Raw genomic sequence first — 25966 nt, 5'->3', positions numbered from 1 at the left:
ACCTGTTACATATCATATTACTTGATTGGCAAATTGTTTGTATTCTTTTTCCATTAAATTACAGTCATCTTAACCTTTTTTTCCCATTTAATGTATATTTCACATGGGATATAGTTACTAGTTTTTTTTAAGTGTAGTTGATAAACAATCTTATATTGGTTTCTAGTATACAACATGGTGGTTCAACAGTTACCCACATTCTTAAATCCTCACCCCAACTAGTACAGTCATTATCTCTCAACATAGGAAGATGTTACAGAATTATTGTCTTTCTTTGCCATCATGTATTACTATCCCTGTGACCAACTTACATTATGATTGAGAATTTTTGTGCCCCTTTACCCCTCCCCCTCTCCACTCACCCACCCCAACCCCTCCACCATGGTAACCACCAGTCACTCAGTGTCTGAGTCTACTGCTATTTTGTTCATTTTGTTTTGTTTTTAGATTCTACAAATAAGTGAAATCATATGGTATCTGTCTTTCTCTGCCTGGCTTATTTCACTTAGCAAAATATCCTCTAGGTCCATCCATGTTGTCATAAATGACAGGATTTCTTTCTTTTTTATGGCTGAATAGTATTCCACTGTGTATATCTACCATCTCCTCTTTATCTGTTAATCTACTGATGGACACTTTGGTTGCTACCATATCTTGGCTACTGCAAATAATGTGGCAATAAACATAGGGATGCATATATATTTTCAAATCAGGGATTCTGTTTTCTTCAGATAAATTACTAGAAGTGGGATTACTGGGTTGTATGGTATTTCTATTTTTAGTTTTTTGAGGAACCTCCATACTGCTTTCTACAGTGGCTGCACCAATTTACATTCCCTAAAAGAGTGTAGGAGGATTCCCTTTTCTCCACATGCTTGCCAACACTTGTTATTTCTTGTCTTTTGGATAGTGGCCATTCTGACTGGTGTGAGATGATACGTCATTGCAATTTTAATTTGCATTTCCCTGATGATAAGCAATACAGAGCATCTTTTCATGTGCCTGTTGTCCATCTGTATTTCTTCTTTGGAAAAATGTCTGTTCAGGTCCTCCACCCATTTTTTTAATTAGGTTATTAGTGACTAGTTCTTTATTATATATACTGCATATAAAGTTTTTTTCCCCCTTCTACCAACCTCCTGCCCTGTATTTGAATATCAATGATGTCTTTCCTGCTAAATGTTCTGGAAATCATTCTTCTTTCCATCTATTCAGCCATAATTCTCACCAGTCTTAGTGCCTCCTAAATCTTCCCTCTTGCTCTAGTTTCCCCTTCCAGATTATCCCACGCACAATTACTGAACAACCTAATTTGCACATGGATTTCAACACATAAGGATAAGCCTTATGATAAAGCCACCTAAACCTATCTGTTCTCTTAGCTTACTGATTGTTTTTCCTTCCACTTTGCTCTCTAAATTTGGAAGACCCTCTATATTGTACTAACCTTCATGGATTTACTTTTCTTAAGAGAATCACTTTTATGTTCATAGTCTGGGTAGGCTACAAAGGTAATGAATATTCATTCAATCACAAGAAGGTCATGCTACTAGTACCCACTGATGAAATGGGGTGCCACCTAACACAACCTGGGAATCTTGGGTGCAGTGGGGCCGGGGAAAAGACCATGAAGGCAAATGGCTGGACAAGTTGGCAAATGACAGACATTAAAAAAGGAAATATAATTTTTATTCATAGTTTTATCAGGGCCAGTTTTGTTTCAGAAGTCTTTTATCATAATTTTAATAAAAATAAACAAAAAAAGGTCAACTTTGTGAGGTTTCTGCTGAGCAGACCTTTCTATAGGGAGGTAGTGTGTGCTAGTGGGAAGAAAATCTGAAGACACAGGTTCCTGTCTTGACTCTGAATACTTTGGTTATCATTTAACCTCTCAGCTTCCTAGATCCTACAAATCTGAAATAGAGAAAATATAACCTATTTTATGTATTATAAAAAGGACTTCATATACATCTGCTAATATACCTTTCTATGTGTCACTGACAATGTACACTTTACATACATCTCATTTATTCTGTTTGTATGAATTTTGCTGTTAAATCAGTTTGAAGAACCATGCTTGTCTCTGTGTTGAGAATAACACAGAAGGGGAAAGGAAGCCAGCATGGAGCTCTGGATTCAAGTCTAGCAACTACTACTAACAAATTATGTGGCCACTGTAAAATTGTTTAGACACTCTGTTTCAGCTTCCTTATCTAGGCAGTCAGGGTCTGGACTAAAAGACTTCTAATAATGGCTCTAAAATTCATTCACCCCAAAGAATTGAACAACATGAGTTCCCAGCCCAGTTTTTTGTTTTGTTTTGTTTATTGAGGACTATTCCACAATGTATGAAATCGCTATCTACCTGTTATTCCATAGAAAAGAGTTTTTATCAACCCTTAGTGCCACTGTTTTAGCATCACTTCTCAGATAACATTAACTTTTAGAAATTATGCTTAGGAAAAAATAATCACCAGAGAACAATTCTTCCCTTCTTCTATTTACCACCCAAGCTACTGTTCTTCAGTGTTGTCTCATTTGTATGCAGTAGCTTAGCATCCAGGTGAAATGACAGAGACAAGCAGGAAAAAGCCTTCATGCTCCTGAGACCAAGAGAATATGCTCTAAGTACCCAAGGCACACACAAAAGTGATCCTACCACTTGGAAAGGCAATGGGAAAATTATTAGTGTAACAAGGCCTCCCCTCTCCATATATGCTTGATGTTCTGAATGCAAAGATAAGAAAACCCTAAACAAAAGTGGAGCAGGTGGTTTTTGCTATTTATTGAAAAACCAGAGCCCAAAGAAGAATAGTTTAAAGAGAAGTTTTCCTAATTTGCTTTGTGGTAGATTTGCATCCTCTATGTAGACTCACAGGGAGAAGTTGGAGGACATCACCAGTGGAGCAGAAGAGGAGAGGACTGAGATAAAATGTAGGGAGTTAGTGGGAGAATGAGATGAAAATGAAGGGAGATGCCAAGCGGAAGAAGGATAACAGCACCGAGCTGGAGGAGTTGAGCCACCGACCAGCTGGGACATTCTCACTGCTGTTGCTCCTGGCTTCCTGGGCAGGTCTCACTGAGGACTTTCCCCAGTTTAAACTGGGGACTCACTGGACTTGCTTCCTGCTGACCTGTCATTAAACTTGACGTTTTGTAACTCTTCCCAGCTGAATTTAAATGATCTGCACACCTGGAAGTGAGAAGAAATTGTGAAAAGAGAAGCAGCATTTATATAGACCTATGTGCTGCACAGAATACCTGGAGCCTCACTTACCTCATTTAATCCTCAAAACAATTTTCTGAAGAGCTAGAATTGATTTTTTTTAATGGAGTGGCACAAAGAGGTTATTATTAGGATCCATCTCTGCTTTTATAAACTGACCTTTTCTTTTCCCTAATAAGTAAAGAAGTTGACACAGAGTTTTAAGGACTGATCTTTCAATAGCCTCTTAAGCGGCCATAGAAATCACCACTGGAAGTGAACTCACAGCAAAGAACATCAGCTCACACCCCCTCATCTTAGAAACAAGGAAAGTAAGACCCATAGTGATTAAATAACTTACCTCAATTCACATAGTCAATTAGCAAACAGCAGGATCAAAAGCGAATCTAAATTTTTTGCCCAATCTAATAATTTTTACGCTGCTACATTTCACTTCTAGCCTTATAACTCAGTATCTAGACCAGGAGAGTCATTCAACATGTATCAATTATCACTAATCTAACCCTTGTGTGTAAATCTGGGGGTGTACGATTTATATCTTAAAGTTTTGTCCCATATTTCTAATATCTCTGTAGATTTGGGCCCCCCTTGTTATCTGAAAACAAATTAACATTTCCTTTATTTTTCTACTTCACTAATAATGGGATTGGATCTGTCATAGTTCTTTAATCTTCATAATTTCTTCTCCAGTGCAAATGCCTTTTAGAACTTTTTAATTCAATGAAATTTTATAAATTAGCTAGTTTTTCCCCCAATTAAACAATAAGTAAATGTGTACAAGGTAACCAATTCTAACAAAAGTGTGTATAATGCAAAATAAGTCTGCCCATCATTTTGCATCATCAGTGCCGTTTCAGAGGCTGCTCAGTTGAGATTTTGTGTATTTGATGGGTTTTAAATCCTCTCAACAGCACTTGCATCTCTATTAATTTTTAATAAAATGAAACAGAAATAAAATACACACTAAAAATTGATATATCCTTTGCATTTCTTTTAGTTATTAAGGCATTTTTCTAATAAACTGGCAAACATTATTCTATGACAAATAAGAAATTATCTAAATTGAAATTTCTATCAATTTTGATGTGGCATCTTTGGTGATATTAAAATCTTTGATATTATCGTATTTTAATCTTTTTCTTTAGAAGTGAATACTGTGATAATAATCTTCACTTCTCATATTTATAATGGAATATAACATAAGGCTAAAAAGCCAAAACTGTAGAAAAGGAATGTTTATATGAAATATTAAGAAGTTTTTGAAAATCTTGTATTATTTTAGATGGCATTCCATTGTTTTATATGCTTTATATGTCCATTTAAATTGTTTTATATGTCAGAATTTAAAATGAAGGAACATTAGATGTCTCCTCTACATGTTCTTCACATGTCAAGTCATACCACTCCACCATTGTTATATTCCTTTTTTCTTCCCCTGAAATAACATCTTCTGTTACTTAAGGAAAATCACCAACACCATTTTGAGTACTGTATTAGTTTCCTGGGGCTTCCATAGCAAAGTGCCACAAACTGGGTGGGTTACACAACAGAACTTATTCTCTCCCAGTTCTGGAGGCTGGAAGTTGAAATCAAGGTACTGGCAAGGTGGTTACTTCTGAAGGCGATGAGGGAAGCTCTTCTCCATGCCTGTCTCCAAGCTTTCAGTAGCTTCAGGCATTCTTTGGCTTGTAGACAGTGTTCTCCCAGTGTCTTCACATCATTTTCCCTCTATACACATCTCTCTTGGTGCCAAATTTCCTCTTTTTATAAGGACACCAGTCACAATGGATTAGGGCTCACCCTAATGACCTCATCTTAACTTGATCATCTGTAAAGACCCTGCTTCCCAATAAGGTCACACCCACAGGTTTGGAGGTTAAGGACTGAAGTTCTGGAGGTTTCAGTTCAAGATGGCAACATAGGAAGATCCTGAACTCACCTCATCCCAGAGTTTATGGCTACATCTGGAACAATTCCCTCTTTTTTAAAAAAACTAAAGGCTGGCTCAGAGAGCTAGTCTCAAGGAGCAGAGGCTGTGGACACCGTCCTGGTGCTCTGTCTCTGCCAGACGGCCAGTATCTCCCATAAAAGAACACGACACTGGGCAAACAAGAAGAAAGCACACTGAAGTGGGTTGGAGAAGCTGGCACACAATCTGGCCATAAACCCCACGCCTGGCATGACGCACAGCTAGAGAGGAACCCAGTCCAGAGCCCATCCTGAGAAGCAGAGAGCTCATGCAGCAGACACCTCAACTTTTGGGATGTGAACTTTAGAGACAAGCCCCCAGAACATCTAGCTTGGAGAGACAATGAGGCTGGAATCTAAGACCCACATGACGGAGTTTTCTGAGAAACTGCTTTTAAAGGGCTCTTCCTCTTGGACTTGCCTGCCCCAGGGCCCAGCTCAGAGGCAGCCAATTGTGCCCAAATTTAAAGGGAAGGAGGCTCACCTACTTATATTAAGGCATTGGCCTGAGAGGGAGGCATCCAATTTAACAATTTAGTGGTCTCTTGGCACACTCTCTGTGGAGAGAGATTGGTGGGCACCATCTTTGCCCACTCCCTTTGCTGTGCTCTAGAGCACCATTATCTCCTGGGAGGGAGCTTTTAGTTATATCAGGTGCCCCAATTTTTATGGCTGCCACCTAGGGGAGTCCTCTTGGTCGCCTGGCTCTGGAGGTCAGGGGGCCTTGCATTCCTGGTCCCATGAAACTGTAATAATCAGTGTCACCGAGAAGGAGCTTATACCTATCTGGTCCCCTGACTTGTGATTACTACCAGGGGACACCTCTACATTGCCTAGCACTGGGGGCTAGTGGGGCTTACACTCATGGGTCCCACAGGTCTGTAACCAACAAAGAGTTATTGAACAGCTACCATACGCAGAGTACAGTAAGAGGGAAGAGACCTAGCTCAGTCTTTCTGTATAGGAGGCCTATTAGCTAATCATCATGACTGTGGGCTAAGGGCAGGCTTTTAATTAAACATGTGTCTAGGAGCTGACTATAAGTCTTTCCAGAGATCTTAGAGGGCAGGTGCTGTTTTCCTGCTCATGTTCTGCCGTATTCAGAGCACCCTTGTCTCCTAGGGTAGAGCTCTGTGCATGTTCAGTGGCCCAGGTTTTATGTCTGGTGTCCTGGTTTCTATGGCTACCACCCAGGGGATGCCCCTTGAAGGCAGAGCTGTGGTAGCTGGGGAGAGGGCTTGTGCTCCTGGGTCCCATGGGACTATAGTCATCAGAGATGGTTCTTCCGCCCCAGGCACTGCACAGACAGCAGACTGAGGCACCGCCTGCAGCCTTTCTGTGAAGGAGGCCTCTTTGCTTGTCCTGGAGCTTTGGCCCGAGGGGGAGGCTACACACTGGGCATACATCTAGTGGCCCACAGAGCTAATCTCAAGGAACAGAGGCTGTGGACACCATCTTGGTGCTCCATCTCTGCCAGATGGCCAGTATCTCCCATAAAAGAGCTGAACCCGGGCGGGAGCCAAGATGGCGGCGTGAGTAGAGCAGTGGAAATCTCCTCCCAAAAACACATAGAGCTATGAAAATATAACAAAGAAAAATCTTCCTAAAATAGAGACCACAGGACACAGGACAACATCCAGACCACATCCACACCTGCAAGAACCCAGCGCCTTGTGAAGGGGGTAAGATACAAGCCCCAGCCCGGCGGGACCCGAGCGCCCCTCCCCCCGGCTCCCGGCGGGTGGAGAGAAACCGGAGCAGTTTTTTTTTTTGGCGAGCGCTTTTTGGAAGCCTTAGAGGGACGGGCCCCCGTTGCTGGGGAGGCAGGGTGGCGGGACCGGTGAGGAGGTGCCTGGGAACGGCGCCGGAGGACAAAGAATATCCCGCGTTTCTCCCTGCGAGACCTGGGGGCGGGTGCCTGAGACCGGTGCCTGAGGACGGAAGAGGTCGCGCGTTTTTCCCCTTTTTTTTTTTTTTCTCTTTTTGGCAAGCGCTTTTTGGAAGCCTTGAAGGGACGGGGACCCCAGTGCTAGGGAGGCACGGTGGCGGGACTGGTGAGCGGGTGGCTGGGACCGGCGCCTGAGGACAAAGAATATCCCCCATTTTTCCCTGCGGGACCGGTGGGCGGGTGCCTGAGACCGGCACTTGAGGACAGAGGAAATCGCGCGTTTTTCCCCTTTTTTTTTCTCTTTTCTGCGAGTGCTTTTTGGAAGCCTAAAAGGGACAGGGACCCCGGTGCTAGGGAGGCAGGGCGGCGGGACTGGTGAGCGGGTGCCTGGGACCAGCACCTGAGGACAAAGAATATCCCGCATTTTTCCCTGTGGGACCGGTGGGTGGGTGCCTGAGACCAGCACCTGAGGACGGAAGAAATCGCGCGTTTTTCCCCTTTTTTTTCTCTCTTTTTGCCAAGTGCTTTTTGGAAGCCTTGAAGGGACAGGGACCCCGGTGCTAGGGAGGCAGGGCGGCGGGACTGGTGAGCGGGTGCGTGGGACCAGTGCCTGAGGACCAAGAATATTGAGCGTTCCTTCCCTGCGGGACCGGTGGGTGGGTGCTTTTTGGAAGCCTTGAAAGGACAGGGACCCTGGTGCTAGGGAGACAGGGCAGCAGGACCAGTGCGCGGGTGCCTGGGACCGGCACCTGAGGAAAAAAAAAAAAAATCGCGTGTTTTTTCTTTTTTTTTTCCTTTCTGTTCCCTCTCTCATTGTTGCTGTTGTTGTTTTGGTTTGGAGAGTGCTTTTTGGAAATCTTAAAGGGGCAGGACAGGTCACTTAGACCAGAAGCAGGGAATCTGGGGATCTCTGGGCACTCTAACCCCCTGGGCAGCAGGGAGCACAGAGGCCCCTTACGGAGATAAATAGTCTCCTGGCTGCTCCCCCTCCAACGGGGCTCCACCATTTTGGAGGAACAGCCCCAGCCAGGCCAAGCCCACAGCAACAGTGGAGATAAACCCCAAAGCAACTGGGCAGGAAGCAGAAGCCCTGTCTGCGCACAGCTGCCCAGCACAAGCCACTAGAGGTCGCTATTCTCCCAGGAAAAGGCTACAAACCAACAAGAAGGGAAGCTCTTCCAGCGGTCACTTGTACCAGCTCTGCAGACTATCTCTATCACCATGAAAAGGCAAAACTACAGGCAGACAAAGATCACAGAGACAACACCTGAGAAGGAGACAGACCTAACTAGTCCTCCTGAAAAAGAATTCAAAATAAAAATCATGAACATGCTGACAGAGATGCAGAAAAAAATGCAAGAGCAATGGGATGAGATGCAGAGAAAAATGCAAGAGCAGTGGGATGAGATGCAGAGAAAAATGCAAGAGCAGTGGGATGAAGTCCGGAAGGAGATCACAGATGTCAGGAAAGAGATCACAGAAGTGAAACAATCCCTGGAAGGATTTATAAGCAGAATGGATAAGATGCAAGAGGCCATTGAAGGAATAGAAGCCAGAGAACAGGAACGTATAGAAGCTGACATAGAGAGAGATAAAAGGATCTCCAGGAATGAAACAACACTAAGAGAAATATGTGACCAATACAAAAGGAAAAACATTCGTATTATAGGGATACCAGAAGAGGAAGAAAGAGGAAAAGGGATAGAAAGTGTCTTTGAAGAAATAATTGCTGAAAACTTCCCCAAACTGGGGGAGGAAATAATCGAACAGACCATGGAATTATACAGAACCCCCAACAGAAAGGATCCAAGGAGGACAACACCAAGACACATAATAATTAAAATGGCAAGGATCAAGGACAAGGAAAGAGTTTTAAAGGCAGCTAGAGAGAAAAAGGTCACCTATAAAGGAAAACCAATCAGGCTAACATCAGACTTCTCAACAGAAACCCTACAGGCCAGAAGAGAATGGCATGATATACTTAATGCAATGAAACAGAAGGGCCTTGAACCAAGGATACTGTGTCCAGCACGACTATCATTTAAATATGATGGTGGGATCAAACAATTCCCAGACAAGCAAAAGCTGAGGGAATTTGCTTCCCACAAACCACCTCTACAGGGCATCCTACAGGGACTGCTCTAGATGGGAGCACCCCTAAAAAGAGCACAGAACAAAACACACAACATATGAAGAATGGAGGAGGAGGAATAAGAAGGGAGAGAAGAAAAGACTCTCCAGACAGTGTATATAACAGCTCAATAAGCGAGCTAAGTTAGGCAGTAAGATACTAAAGAAGCTAACCTTGAACCTTTGGTAACCACGAATCTAAAGCCTGCAATGGCAATAAGTACATATCTTTCAATAGTCACCCTAAATGTAAATGGACTTAATGCACCAATCAAAAGACATAGAGTAATAGAATGGATAAAAAAGCAAGACCCATCTATATGCTGCTTACAAGAAACTCACCTTAAACCCAAAGATAAGCATAGACTAAAAGTCAAGGGATGGAAAAACATATTTCAGGCAAACAACAGTGAGAAGAAAGCAGGGGTTGCAGTACTAATATCAGACAAAATAGACTTCAAAACAAAGAAAGTAACAAGAGATAAAGAAGGCCACTACATAATGATAAAGGGCTTAGTCCAACAAGAGGATATAACCATTCTAAATATATATGCACCCAATACAGGAGCACCAGCATATGTGAAGCAAATACTAACAGAACTAAAGAGGGAAATAGACTGCAATGCATTCATTGTAGGAGACTTCAACACACCACTCACCCCAAAGGATAGATCCACCGGGCAGAAAATAAGTAAAGACACACAGGCACTGAACAACACACTAGAACAGATGGACCTAATAGACATCTATAGAACTTTACATCCAAAAGCAACAGGATATACATTCTTCTCAAGTGCACATGGAACATTCTCCAGAATAGACCACATACTAGCTCACAAAAAGAGCCTCAGTAAATTTCACAATATTGAAATTCTACCAACCAATTTTTCAGACCACAAAGGTATGAAAGTAGAAATAAATTCTACAAAGAAAACAAAAAGGCTCACAAACACATGGAGGCTTAACAACATGCTACTAAATAATCAATGGATCAATGAACAAATCAAAATAGAGATCAAGGAATATATAGAAACAAATGACAACAACAACACTAAGCCCCAACTTCTGTGGGATGCAGCGAAAGCAGTCTTAAGAGGAAAGTATATAGCAATCCAGGCACACTTGAAGAAGGAAGAACAATCCCAAATGAATAGTCTAACATCACAATTATTAAAACTGGAAAAAGAAGAACAAATGAGGCCTAAAGTCAGCAGAAGGAGGGACATAATAAAGATCAGAGAAGAAATAAACAAAATTGAGAAGAATAAAACAATAGCAAAAATCAACGAAACCAAGAGCTGGTTCTTTGAGAAAATAAACAAAATAGATAAGCCTCTAGCCAAACTTATTAAGAGAAAAAGAGAGTCAACACAAATCAACATAATCAGAAATGAGAATGGAAAAATCACGACAGACTCCACAGAAATACAAAGAATTATTAAAGACTACTATGAAAACCTATATGCCAACAAGCTGGAAAACCTAGAAGAAATGGACAACTTCCTAGAAAAATACAACCTCCCAAGACTGACCAAGGAAGAAACACAAAAGTTAAACAAACCAATTACAAGCAAAGAAATTGAAACAGTAATCAAAAAACTACCCAAGAACAAAACCCCGGGGCCGGACGGATTTACCTCGGAATTTTATCAGACACACAGAGAAGACATAATACCCATTCTCCTTAAAGTGTTCCACAAAATAGAAGAAGAGGGAATACTCCCAAACTCATTCTATGAAGCCAACATCACCCTAATACCAAAACCAGGCAAAGACCCCACCAAAAAAGAAAATTACAGACCAATATCCCTGATGAACGTAGATGCAAAAATACTCAATAAAATATTAGCAAACAGAATTCAACAGTATATCAAAAGGATCATACACCATGACCAAGTGGGGTTCATCCCAGGGATGCAAGGATGGTACAACATTCGAAAATCCATCAACATCATCCACCACATCAACAAAAAGAAAGACAAAAACCACATGATCATCTCCATAGATGCTGAAAAAGCATTTGACAAAATTCAACATCCATTCATGATAAAAACTCTCAGCAAAATGGGAATAGAGGGCAAGTACCTCAACATAATAAAGGCCATATATGATAAACCCACAGCCAGCATTATACTGAACAGCGAGAAGCTGAAAGCATTTCCACTGAGATCGGGAACCAGACAGGGATGCCCACTCTCCCCACTGTTATTTAACATAGTACTGGAGGTCCTAGCCACGGCAATCAGACAAAACAAAGAAATACAAGGAATCCAGATTGGTAAAGAAGAAGTTAAACTGTCACTATTTGCAGATGATATGATACTGTACATAAAAAACCCTAAAGACTCCACTCCAAAACTACTAGAACTGATATCGGAATACAGCAAAGTTGCAGGATACAAAATCAACACACAGAAATCTGTAGCTTTCCTATACACTAACAACGAATCAATAGAAAGAGAAATCAGGAAAACAATTCCATTCACCATTGCATCAAAAAGAATAAAATACCTAGGAATAAACCTAACCAAGGAAGTGAAAGACTTATACTCTGAAAACTACAAGTCACTCTTAAGAGAAATTAAAGGGGACACTAATAAATGGAAACTCATCCCATGCTCATGGCTAGGAAGAATTAATATCGTCAAAATGGCCATCCTGCCGAAAGCAATATACAAATTTGATGCAATCCCTCTCAAATTACCAGCAACATTCTTCAATGAATTGGAACAAATAATTCAAAAATTCATATGGAAACACCAAAGACCCCGAATAGCCAAAGCAATCCTGAAAAAGAAGAATAAAGTAGGGGGGATCTCACTCCCCAACTTCAAGCTCTACTACAAAGCCATAGTAATCAAGACAATTTGGTACTGGCACAAGAACAGAGCCACAGACCAGTGGAACAGATTAGAGACCCCAGAAATTAACCCAAACATATATGGTCAATTAATATTTGATAAAGGAGCCATGGACATACAATGGCAAAATGACAGTCTCTTCAACAGATGGTGCTGGCAAAACTGGACAGCTACATGTAGGAGAATGAAACTGGACCATTGTCTAACCCCATATACAAAGGTAAACTCAAAATGGATCAAAGACCTGAATGTAAGTCACGAAACCATTAAACTCTTGGAAAAAAACATAGGCAAAAACCTCTTAGACATAAACATGAGTGATCTCTTCTTGAACATATCTCCCCGGGCAAGGAAAACAACAGCAAAAATGAGCAAGTGGGACTACATTAAGCTGAAAAGCTTCTGTACAGCGAAAGACACCATCAATAGAACAAAAAGGAACCCTACAGTATGGGAGAATATATTTGAAAATGACAGATCTGATAAAGGCTTGACGTCCAGAATATATAAAGAGCTCACACGCCTCAACAAACAAAAAACAAATAACCCAATTAAAAAATGGGCAGAGGAACTGAACAGACAGTTCTCCAAAAAAGAAATACAGATGGCCAAGAGACACATGAAAAGATGCTCCACATCGCTAATTATCAGAGAAATGCAAATTAAAACTACAATGAGGTATCACCTCACACCAGTAAGGATAGCTGCCATCCAAAAGACAAACAACAACAAATGTTGGCGAGGCTGTGGAGAAAGGGGAACCCTCCTACACTGCTGGTGGGAATGTAAATTAGTTCAACCATTGTGGAAAGCAGTATGGAGGTGCATCAAAATGCTCAAAACAGACCTACCATTTGACCCAGGAATTCCACTCCTAGGAATTTACCCTAAGAACGCAGCAATCAAGTTTGAGAAAGACAGATGCACTCCTATGTTTATCGCAGCACTATTTACAATAGCCAAGAATTAGAAGCAACCTAAAAGTCCATCTGTAGATGAATGGATAAAGAAGATGTGGTACATATACACAATGGAATACTACTCAGCCATAAGAAGTGGAAAAATCCAACCATTTGTAGCAACATGGATGGAGCTGGAGAGTATTATGCTCAGTGAAATAAGCCAAGCGGAGAAAGAGAAATACCAAATGATTTCACTCATCTGAGGAGTATAGGAACAAAGGAAAAACTGAAGGAACAAAACAGCAGCAGAATTACAGAACCCAAAAATGGACTAACAGGTACCAAAGGGAAAGGAACTGGGGAGGATGGGTGGGCAGGGAGGGATAAGGGGGGGGAAGAAGAAGGGGGGTATTAAGATTAGCATGCATGGGGGGGAGGGAGATAGGGGAGGGTGGGCTGCACAACACAGAGAGGACAAGTAGTGACTCTACAACATTTTGCTAAGCTGATGGACAGTAACCGTAATGTGGTTGTTAGGGGGGACCTGATATAGGGGAGAGCATAGTAAACATAGTATTCTTCAGGTAAGTGTAGATTAAAAATTTAAAAAAAAAAAAAAGAAAGAAAGAAAGAAAAGGGGGATTACTCCTTAACAGGATAAAACTATTGGTAAATCAAAGATCAACGCATGCTTTAAATATCCTTAATGTTGATCACTTAAAGGGTGTCAGATGATCAGCTATGGAGGTACTCTTTTCTGATAATATTCCTTTCTCTTAATTAAAAAAAAAAAAAAAAGCAGTTACTGTGTGCTGACCTCCAATGAGTTCTGCACAGTGGTATAGAGGGCATGTCAAAGTGTGGGCAAAGGGTCTGTTTGTTTCTACGCAGAAGATCAAGGCCTAGCTTGGATACCCAGAAAATGAACTAAGATACGATATGAGGAGGAGCTTCCGGCATCAGCACTCTCTGGAGGACTCGTGCCGGGGGATGATCATCAAAAAGCCTCCACAGGGATCCGGACGATGCTGCGGTTGTGGCTGCATCCAGCCCACCATCTCCTGGACTTGCCATGAGAAGGAGGAGGGAGATGTCTAGGCTGGCATGTGCATACAGTGAGACAACGAATTTGACTGGATCTGTACTGTTGGAACTCAACCAGGAGTTGGGAGGGGTGCAAGTTGTAGCACCCCAAAATCTCATGACTATAGACTATCTATGGTTAAAAGAACATATGGGATGTGAACAGATCCCAGAAATGGGCTGCTTTAATTTGTCTGATGGTTCAAGTACAGTTGGAAAATATCCATCATATCATAGATAAATTTTCACAAATGCCTAGGGTGCCTAAATGGTTTTCTTGGCTTCACTGGAGATGGCTGGTAATTAAAGATTTGCTTTGTTTATGTCACCGTATTCCTATTATGTTAATATGTGTGTGCAAATTAGTTAGTAGTTTAAAACCTATACATACTTAAGGTACTATACAAGAAGATATGTCAAAGAAATAATCAATCCTCCCAAGTTTCCTTCATATGCTACATCTATAGCTTTTCTTCTTCCTTCCTAATTACAAACCTTAAATAGAATTCGTGCCTCATATCGAATTTACCGAGTATCATAATTCCTCCAGGTGGTAAAGATACCTCGAGACAAGTGCTGGGCATAGAAGCCACAGGGCATAAATCTGCAAAGAAGTAAAAAGCTAACCTTTGCAAACAATATGGCTTCTCTCTCACTTACCAACTTTACATTTCCCTGTATGGCCCCGGAAGATGACTGGTTAGCCAGAGACGGGTAAGATTCCTCAAGGGAGGAACAACCTAAGACAGGCACAGTCGCAGGGGGGCCATCAGGTGAGAATTTGGGGATCAACAGAGGTGAGGCTCAGAACCTCACCCCCCCTGCTTTGAGAGAAATCTTCTGCATCCGTGGATGTCTTGCTGCCCTTGTCTAGCCTGGATTAATACTTAGTCCATAGGCACACACCTGATCATCTGATCATCTACATTTGCCTTCTTACAGCACTAAACTATGTTTTCTACCTTTATCTTGCATCTACCTACCACTTCAGCATTTTATTAAAAATAAAAATAATAATAATAATAGGAGAAATGTGGGATCAACATATAAATCAAGTACAAAAATCAAATGAATATTCATATTTGACCTGATGGTTTATAGGTCATATTGCATGATCAAAACCGAAAGTTTCTGTGATGACTGCCCTTGTACTGTTCACCATGTAAGAATTTATTCACTCTGTAAGAATTCGTTCACCATGTAAGAACTTGTTCGTTATGCTTCAGAAGATTGGAGACTGACGAGAATTAGGCTTGAGATGGATTAATGATTGTACATTGAGCATTGACCCCCCTATACTGAATTTTATTGTTGTTAACAACCATTTGATCAATAAATATGAGAGATGCCCTCTCAAAAAAAAAAAAAAAAAAAAAAAAAAAAAAAAAAGAGCTGAACCCTTATCTGGGGCCCAATTTTTATGGCTGCCACTCAGAGGACACCCTAAACTCGCCTGGCTCTGGTGGTCAGTGGGGTTTATGCTTGTGACCCCACAAGGTAGTATATATTTGCATCCTTTCAAAAGCTGCTGCCTGAGTGTATGGCTTCCAGTCAGCCTGAATCTAAGTGCTGAGATCCTCCCTGTTGGATCAGTGACAGTGTCTTGGCACGTCCTTGATTACTGGGAGCTAAAATATAATAGGCTGTCGGGACAAGCACAGATGTTTGACAATTGAGCTGGAGCAGGTTTGAAGTACAAGGTTCATGTACTCAAGGCAACTCCTTCAAGGTTGGGAGAGGTGACTTTTTTCTAGTGTAGAGAAAACAACAAAGAGAGATTCAAGCAAAATGAAGACACAGAGAAGTATGTTCCAAATGAAAGAACAAGACAGAACCACAGAGAAATACCTTGATATACTGGAGATAAGTAATTTACCCAATTAAGAGTTCAGAGTATAGGCATAAAGATGCTTGCTGAACTGTGGAGAAGAATGAAGGAACACAGTGAGAACTTCAAAAAGAGAGGGAAAATACAAGAAAACACAAAATAGGAGTCACATAGCTGAAAAATACAATATCTGAAGTGAAAAATATACTAGAGGGGCTCAAAGAAGACCAGATGAAGCAGAAGAAAGGATCTCAAAGACAAAGCAACGGAACTCACCTAATCAGAGAAGCAAAAAGAAAAATGAATGAAAAAACGTGAAGATAACTTAAGGGCAACAACATCATCAAATGGACTAATATTTGCAATACAGGTCTCCCAGGAGGAGGAGAGAGAAAGGGGCAGAACTCTTATTTGAAGAACAAATGGGTGTAAACTTCCCTAACCTGAGGAAGTAACCAGACATCCAGGTCAGAGCCATACCACGGCACATCACGATTAAAATGTCAAAAGTTAAAGAGAGAATCTTAAAGCCACAAATGAAACGTAATTGTTATATTCAAGAGAACCATCATAAGGATATCAGCAGATCTTTCAGCAGAAACTGCGGGACAGAAGGGAGTGGTACCATATACTCAAAATACTGAAAGAAAAAAAGCTTGCAACCAAGAATACTGTACCCAAGAGAGTTACCACTCAGAAGTGAAGAAGAGGAAAAAGAATTTTCCAGGTAATCAAAAGCTAAAGAAGCTCATCACCACTAAACTGGCCTTAGAAGAAATGTTAAAGGGACTTCTTTAAGCTGAAAAGAAAGGGTGCTTGTTAGTAACAGGAACACATATGAAAGAATAAATTTTACTGGAAAAGTTAATAGATAGTAAAGGTAGTGCATTAATCACTTATCAAGCTAGATGAAGGCTAAAATACAAAAGCAATAAAAATAACTATGATTATAATAACTGTTAAGAGTTATATACACAAAATACAAAAATGTAAAATGTGACATAAAAAAACATAAAATGTGTGTGTGGGGGGGAGTAAAAATTTTAAGCTTTAGAATGGGATCAGACTTTAATCGTTATCAACTTAAAATAGAATGTTACAGTATAAGTTGTTATACAGAAGCCTCATGATAACAAGGCAAAAACTTTTATTAAATACACAAAAGATATAGAGAAAGGAATATAAGCACACCACTAAAGAAAGTCATCAGGCCACAAAGGAAGAGAGCAAGAGAAGAGGAAGGAACAGAGAGGAATTACGAAAACAGTCAGAAAATGATTAACAAAATGACAGTAAGCAGATACCTACCAATAATTACTTTAAATGTAAATGGACATTTTCCAGTCAAAAAGTGCAGAGTGGCTGAATGCATAAAAAAAAAAAAAAGATCCATCCATCTGTTGCCTATAAGAGACTCACTTCAGATGTAATGATATGCAGAGACTGTAAGTGAAAGGATGGAAAAAGATACTCCATGCAAATGGAAACCAAAAGAAAGCTGGAGTAGCTATTCTTGCATCAGGAAAATAAGCTCTAAAACCGACTGTAATAAAAGATAAGGGTGTTATGTAATGATAAGGGCGTCAATCCAAAAAGAGGATGTAACATTTGTAAATATTTAGGTACACAACATAGGAGCAAATATTAACTACATATAAATCTATAAAGAAAATATTAACAGACCTACAGGGAGAAATAGATAGGAGCAGGCTATATGTGAGGATAGTCCTAAAAGACTTCATTGCAGAACAAAAGAATTTGAAATAATTGAGAACTGGCCTTTATAGTTGTGCCTCCAACTAGCCAAATGCCCAGACTTTGAACAGGGAAATGAAATTCCCCTCACACATACAAGGCTTGGGCTTTATGGAATAAAACCAGTCATTGGGAAAGCTGTCATGAGAAAAGGAGTTTGCTCAAGGAGCCAGAAAATTCTCCAGTTTATGCGTACTTTGGCCTCATTTCTCTAGGCCAGTGGGAAAGGAGTTCAGTTCATGGGGTAGAGTTTGGAGATCTTCAACTACTAAGAGATCCATTGGAAGAGGGATCCAATGAAGAATGGCATCTCATGACCTGGCAGATGTCAGAGGTGCAAATGTCGAGTGCGCATAGAGACATAAAGAAGGGAAAGTGAGAGGGAAGGAGACCAGACTGATGATAGCAATGATTAAAAGGGTCTCAGACATTTGTCAGTCAAACTTCTAAATGGATAGTTTACTTTTAAAATAGGTAGTTCTTAATGGTTGTGTTGAGGCCTATTGTGTGTCCAGGTAAGCTTGAAAATGTGTTGCCAGTAATGTTTTTACAATAAACAACAATAACCAAAATTTCCTAAGTGTTTTTTTTTTAACACATAATGCTGATTTCTCATTATCCATGTTAAAAAGTGTCACTCTGGCTCATTTGAATTCCAATGTGCTTTCTAGGTGGGAGAGAAAGGCTGTAGAATAACAGGTAGCATATAAACCTCAGCCTATTTTACTTTGATCATAGCCCATAATTAGTAATAGTGCTTACTATTTCTGCTTTGGAGGGTGTGTTTTTAGTCTTCATATTCTCATAGGAGTGTTGTCTCAGTTAATATTAACAATCATATCTGTTGCCATGAGAAAAATGGTTGAGAACTGCCACCGTTAGTACAGTGTCAAGGCCCTGTGCCTGGGGCAGCTGGAGATAAAATACAAGGATATAGAAGCCCACAGACATTAGATCGTGAGCAGGGATACAGAGATATTTTTTATATTGAGAAGCAATAATGACATGGTTTGAGGTCACCAAATATTTCTACTGGCACAGCAATACTGCAGCTTAGAGCATGAGAGACTGTGTTCATGGTGGGGATCTGCAGGTAACAAGTCTACCTAGTGCTGTTTTTCAGCACTGGAAGCCTGTTTCGGGAATGTCCACAGGGATTTAGATGTTCCTAGTTGTCTTAAGTATTGCCTGGGATGATGGTTAAGTAACAGATACTTTCAGGGCGGATTATCTTGGGGATAGCAGATAAAATACTGCTTATTTCTCAGACAAGACATCTACAAAGAATCTGTTAAATACCTTTGTTTGACTGATTTTCTGAGGTGTCTGTGTGCAGTGTTCAGTGCTGACAATCCCAACTTCTGTACCTGCTCCTTCGATCCCTTTGCTCTAATGACTCGTTCCACAATGGATTACTGAGTTGGCCGGCAACAGGCTTCCAAGATACTTGAGCAAAGGAAATCAGGAGCCCAGGATTGAGTCACAGAACTCAAGTTTGAATAGTGGATCTTAATTCCAAGGCCCATAATCAGGTACTGAGTATCTACTCCAGATGGAGACACTCCAAGATTAGGTCAGACAAGGTCACTATTTCCTCCTGGGTTTAGTCCTCAGTAATAGTAATCATGGGATTTTGAAACAGTTTAAGAACTTGTAAAGCAGACAGACAACACACTACTGTAGACTTGTGACTAAGTCAGAGTCCTTCTCTATCAGCTAGCTTTAAACACTGATTTTTATTTTTTTGGATCATAAATATGTTGCACATCTACTATATTCAAACAATACAGAAATACATAATAGAAAAAATAAAATGCATCTATTATTTTTTCACATAAAAATAACCAATTTTTGGAAGACTAGGTTATATTAGTAAGTTGAGGGACTTTTATATCTTTAAAACACTAAAATGGAAGTTTTCAGGGAAGCACAAAGACATTGGATATTACATTTCAAAAGGAAGCTTTGGACCACTGTGTGAAATTTTCAAAGAAATTGCCAAAAATATTCACAGAACTCATGAAATCCCTCAAAATGGCATGTAAGCATTGAAGATTGTATTAGTCAGTTAGATTAGGCTACAATGTGGGTGTAAATAGACTGTGAAACTCCAGGGGCTTAGACAAAGTAGTTTTCTTGCTCACACGAAGCCATGTGAGGGGTGGGTAACCCTTCGGTGCAGCTCCTCTCCTAATGCTTATTCAGGGATCCAGGTTGTTCGCATCTTGTGGTTTCATTATTTCAACATAAACCCTCCAGGCTTGTCACAGCAAAAATAGAGAGAACATGGAGGACTCGCACCTGCTCCTCCAAGCTTCAGTCTGGAAGTGACTGCTTATAGCCTATTGGCCAGAATTAGCATTTTTATACTGACTGACATAAAGCACTCAAGAAAATGGTAGTGCTTACCATTACAGTTATTGGAAAACAGCTTTTTGCATGACTGGATAAAAAAAGTTCAGGTGTATTTGCCATAACTAACTACTCTAATATAGGACGTTTCTATTGTTAACATTTTTTTTACTGTTAAAATATGTGCAGAAACACATAGTATGTCTTTATGTGAATCTTTGCCTTCATGTCTCATTATTTCCTAGACGTAGATTAGCAGAGTTAAAGTATGTGGACATTTTAAAAATTATTGATAACACATTTCCAGATTCTTTGTTAGGAATACCAAGTTAATTTATTCTATCACCGGCAATGTAAAAAAAACATGCTAAACTTACCAAAATTTCATTAGCTACCTTAAATAAACAATTGATTCACTGATTTGACTTTGGTGCATTCTGTACCTATTCTTTCAGAACATTCACTCGCATGGTAATTATCAGAGTACTGACTTGCGTCTTCCATTAAGATACAAGCCATCTCAATCAAGGGGCCATAAATATTTTTTCCAACCATGTATCCCCAGCACTTAGCATAGTGCCTTGCACATAGTTAGAACACAATAAACATTTGTTATACAGTTACAGGTGAAAAGTGATGTTATCTTTAGTGCTTTAGTTTTTATGTTTTTATTCTAAATACTGGTTTTTAATGTTTGTCATCTATTGAATTTCTTCTTTGAATTACCTTCTTAGTTCCTTTAACATTTTTCTACTGGTATGTTTTTCTTACCAGTTGGTAGACATACTTTGTCTAATAACAGTATTAATCTGTTATCATATTTTGTCCAAAGGGGAGGGGTTGGGGAGGTCAGGTGGGTCAGGAGGGAGAAGGGGATTGAGGGGCATTATGATTGGCACAAATGGTGTGTGTGGGAGTCACAGGGAAGACAGTGTAGCACAGAGAAGAGAAGCAGTGAATCTGTAGCATCTTACTATGCTGATGGACAGTGATTGTGATGGTGTTGAGGGGGGTACTTAATAATACAGGTGAATGTAGAAACTACAGTGTTGCTCATGTGAAATGTTCATAAGATCATATATCAAATGATAGCTTGATTTAAAAAAATTAAAAAAAAAAGATTCTTAATGATAGAATTCCTGGGTTTTGTCTCAATGATACTGAAGCAAGTTGCCTAGGATGGAGTGGACACTTCACTGAGAGGAAAGCTGAACCACTACCCCTCATAAAATTCAGACAAAATAATAAAAGAGAGAAAAGAGGATTTCTTCCCCATGATAGCTAAAAGTGGATGGAGGAGATGGTAGAGAAACGTCTACCATCATCAGCAAGACACAGATGAGAGGCCTCCTGAATTCTACCTCCCGTCCATGAGCTCAAGGTGGTAAAGGGGACCTCCCTTACTGTGGCGGACTTCTCCACAAGCCTGTTGCTGGATCTGCTTTCCACTAGTGGGTGTGTCGGGGGAGAGTGGGAGCCACTCCAGCGTGTCCTCACAACACTACCCTGCTCCTGGTGCCTTCCAGCCCCTGACAAACTGCCCTGTATCCACCCATGGAGCTGACTGTCAACAATAATTCTAGGACTTGAACTGAGCAAGCCAACCAGAGCAACTCTCTTCTGAAGTTCCCCAGTCATTGGGAGAGTTTGGAATCAACGCTGTACAAGCTGGTTGGCCTTTACTCAAACGCTGTGCTAATATTATAGATGATGGTATTCTGCCCCGGAAGACGTGCATTTCCTAAGCTGTTACTGGTCTTCCCTGCCTGTTGTCAGTGAACATGATTAGTCCCTGAGGTTGTGACCCAACGTCTATCTTTAATCAGACTCCTGGTCTCTCAAAGCAAAGTCCACACTCAAGCCCTTATGGGTTGAAATGGAATGGGCTGCTGGCTGAGCGAGAGATGAGACTTAGGAGTCACCCACTGAGCTGGGAAGGAGGAGCAGGACAAAGATGTGGGCAGAAATTAAGGTTACTTTATCTGAGACGTATCCCTCCAAGCTAGCCTCCCAGAAAAGAGACTGGCCTCATGCAAGCCTCTGTGGAAACCAGCTAGTTCCAGTGCTAAGTCTGTTAATTTGATCAAAATCAAGTCTTGGACCCAGATCCTAAATTACTGGAAGAGAGAAGGGTGTTGGTGCTTGCTCAGCTATGAATGCTGATGTGGTCGACCCTGCCTGAGTATGCCTCCACCACCCCTGCTAAAGCTGCAACTGCCAGGCCTGGACCTCAGTCTCCTGATCATACCAGGGAATTGGCTGGTGCTGGCCCCAACCACTAATGCTGATCTGGCAGGGGAGGACTGAATGGAAGGTTCTGCTGTATCATCATGCTGCTACTACTGCCTTGGATTCAGATCATTCCACGGGAGGAGCTGGTGTTTCCCTAATCATGTCTTCTGAAAAGCCCTCTCTTGCCCCGGGTCTAACATCTGTTCCTGCCAGACCTCTATGTGCTGCTGTAGAATGCATGGGCACATCTCCTACTGACCCACTGTGTGAGAGCTTTCTCCAGTGCTCCACAGATGTGCTGGGAATGTTGCTTATCCATTTGTCTTTATAAATGGCCACAATTCTGAAAGAAGACACAGCTACTGATTTGTTTCTAGTATTTGTCAGTCCATGACTACTCCATGCCCATTATCCCAGCTATAATCTCAAGGTATTTGACCTAAAGAATTAGAGGGCCAGCACCTGAGCCAATGGAAATCAGTCCACACTATACACTAGGGCCACACCATTACCAACAGTGGGAGCCAGAACCTGTGCTTGACTCTGGTCAGGGGGCTCGGGGTGTGGCTCTGGTTCCATATGTGCCAATGAGCTGAACACCGACCTGTACTGCACCCAGGTGCCCAGTCCTGGTGACTCCGGTTTCTGCTCATACTCATTTGCTCTATAGTTCCCTGAGGGAGCTGGAGCCATGCCCTGGACTACAGCCGGCTTGGTGGGTCCCTGACAACCTGCCCTTTGCCATCTGCTGGCTGGTACCGCGTTTTAACCTGAATGGGTACTCCTGGGATCAGGATGCTGGCACCTGCCCCTGAGCACAGCTGCCGCCTCGCTGTTGCTGTGGAGCCTCCATGTGCTTGTCTAGACCAATCAGATCAGATATGCGGAAGCTTCACCATCGCCACCTCAGAGGGAACCCTACAGCCAGGTGAGGCCCCGCTGCACTCTATTAGCTACATATTCGAAGTAGTCCTAGTTTATCTTCTTCATGAAAGTTCTACCCCAGATTACAAAAGCTGCACAATTTTCACTGTTGCTAGGTCCATCAAAAGCTCAAAGCCAATCCCTAGAATGTGCGTCAATACTAACTCAGTCATTTTATCCATCAGGTAATATAAATGGTTTTTAGGGCCTAGGAACTGAATAAGGGCACAGAAAAATATTTTAGATCTGACAAAAGTGGCTGTAAAACAAATAACACAACCTAACTGAAAAATAATTTCATAGCCAAATGGAATATTTATTCCAAATCTATTTATTATGGAATATGGATGCATTCTATCATGCTCTAGGGTGGGGCCTCTAAATGTAAGCAAGCCAAGGACCTGTGAATGCAATCTTGCAGCAGCCCCACCCTGATCACATTCCCCAAACTTAACTCTCAGCCACTAAAATGGTGTGAGCCATCATGATGGCTGGGTTACTAATCTTAGAATTACAAGTACTCCAATATTTGTTGAGTGAGTGAATGAATAGATCAACCAATCAATCAGTCCTACAATAGAAATACCTTCCGAGATTTCACAAAATCAGAAGGAGAGGAATACTGGGAGCTGTTTAGAGGATGCTGAGTTTCAGTTTTGCAAGATGACAACAGTGTGAATATATTTAACACTACTGAGCTGTACACTTAGATATAGTTATGATGGTAAATTTTGTTATGTTTCTTTTAGCCATAATGAAAACCATTTTCAAAAATCAAAATCAAACTGAATTTTAAAAATCAGAAATAAATTTATAGAAAAAGATACCTATGATATCTATACAAAAATCACTGGGGCTACTTTGAAATTTTCATTAAGGGAGCCCTGACTTCTTCAGCCCTTATTCTCATATGTTATTTCTTTTTGTGTGTGTGTGACTTCTTTTTCAGGGCTAGTTAATGGCAGTTTGATTATTTGATCTGTCATCGAAGGTGATAGAATTTGATGGCCCCAATTATAGAAGCTAAACAAAAAACAAATTTTATTCTGTTCAATTGGGGGAGTTCCTATGGTAAAGAACAAAAAGGTGTTAAATTGTGTTTTAGTATATAATTTTCAGAAACTTTCATAATTAGCACATCATGAAAGTAAAGGAATCCTCTGCTTGTATGTACAGAGCAGTGGATACAGCCTCTCAAGTAGCTGACTAGTTAATATTAGTTCCACCACTAACCAGGCTAAACTCTTAATCACAATTTCTTCTCCTCAAAATGAAGTTAATTTTTAAAGCTTGCAAAATAATTACATCACCTATGAAATGAGAATAATAGTCTTTAAAAGCTTAAGCAGGAATTTATCCTTTTACAAACAGACAGGACTCTATTTTTAACAAACTAAAAGTTTAACAAATAACTTCTCAAATTACAGTATTATCTCATCAGTGCATAACTTTACAATTACCTATGATCCCCCTATTCAAAAATAAACACTGTTAATGTGTTAGTATATTTGGTGCATACCAAATATAATGATATTTTACATTGTGTTTTATATTAATTCATGTACCATGGGCATTTTCTCAAATCAATACAGCTTTGTGGTTTCCTAAACAATTTAGAATAAAACCAAAGTCCTCCCCCTGGCCTGCAGGCTCCACGGTGATCTACCCCAAGCCTTCTGGCCCCACCGTGGCTCCTCTCCTTCCGCTCCCCACCTTACTCACTGAACTCCAAACACACTGGCTTTCGTGCTCCTTCTTGGGCATGCTTAGCACACACCTGCCTCAGAGCCTTTGAACATACTGTGTCCTCTCTATAAAACCCCTTCCTTCAAATATTCATAAAGCTCATTCCCTCACTTCATTCATGTCTCACTTTGTAACAGGTGAACACTTGATATAAGGGAGCAACCACACTGTCTACTCCTTTGTCCTGTTTTATTTTTCCATCATAGCCCTTACCATTACTTAATATGTTATATAGCCATCAGTGGTTAAGGCCTCTTTTTTCCAGTAGATTGTAAGTGCCGTGAAAGCCAGGATTTTATCTTTCTTCACTGGTTTATCCCCTGGCACTGGGCTCTAAATAAATGTTTTTCAAATGAGTGAATTTCACTCTAATTCATAACTCCTTGACTCCACAGACCTCTGTTGTGTGGATATTGTTTAACATATTTAAGTATTTTGAAATATTGTAAGTTGAACTGCAATGGACTTGCTTCAGTACATTCTCTTAAATACTTCTTGGGGACTCCTTCAAGGCTATATCAGCGCGGCAGCTTCCTAACCATTCCCCTTTCCCCATTCCCCTCCTCCCACAGGGTATATATAGCCCAACCAGACTTAGTCACACCCCACTCCTTCCCTCACCAGGACTGTATAGAAGCTTAAGCCCGAATTCTGAATGCTGCCATGTCCCTGGCTTGCCTTCCCTCACTTAGTTCCCATCACTGCTTAGAAATACACTTTCAATTTTAAATAGTTTGCTCTTCCTATCAGTTCCTCTAATTATGCTGTGGTGTACATAGTTCCCTTTTACAGAGTGTATTCCTGTTCCTTTGCCTGCCTAAATTCTACCTATCTTCCAAGTCCCCTACCAGTCCCTATGATTCCATCATCCCTTCCTTTAACCTAGTCTGTATGATCTCTCAGTTCTCTGAATATTTCTGATATTACTTTTACCTATCCTTCAAGATGGCCCCTGACCACCTGCTGCATTCTAGCACCTACATGCGGTAGATTACAATGTCCGATTTCCTGAAGCACAAAAATCAGTTTTTCCTTATCTCAATGTCTTATGCAGTCCTGGCCACAAAATAA

General features: G+C 40.8%; 1 protein-coding gene across 4 annotated transcripts in view; it reads right to left on the bottom strand.

Annotated features, from left to right (window-relative positions):
- Positions 1–25966, bottom strand: part of TTC29 (tetratricopeptide repeat domain 29) — a 265346-nt gene that overhangs the window by 186375 nt on the left and 53005 nt on the right. The window lies entirely within an intron of this gene.

This window comes from Manis javanica, chromosome 3 (assembly GCF_040802235.1).
Source record: "Manis javanica isolate MJ-LG chromosome 3, MJ_LKY, whole genome shotgun sequence".
In the NCBI taxonomy this organism is placed as follows: Eukaryota; Metazoa; Chordata; class Mammalia; order Pholidota; family Manidae; genus Manis; species Manis javanica.
Note: the sequence above shows the minus strand (reverse complement) of the source record. Positions and strands in the feature narration are given on the sequence as shown.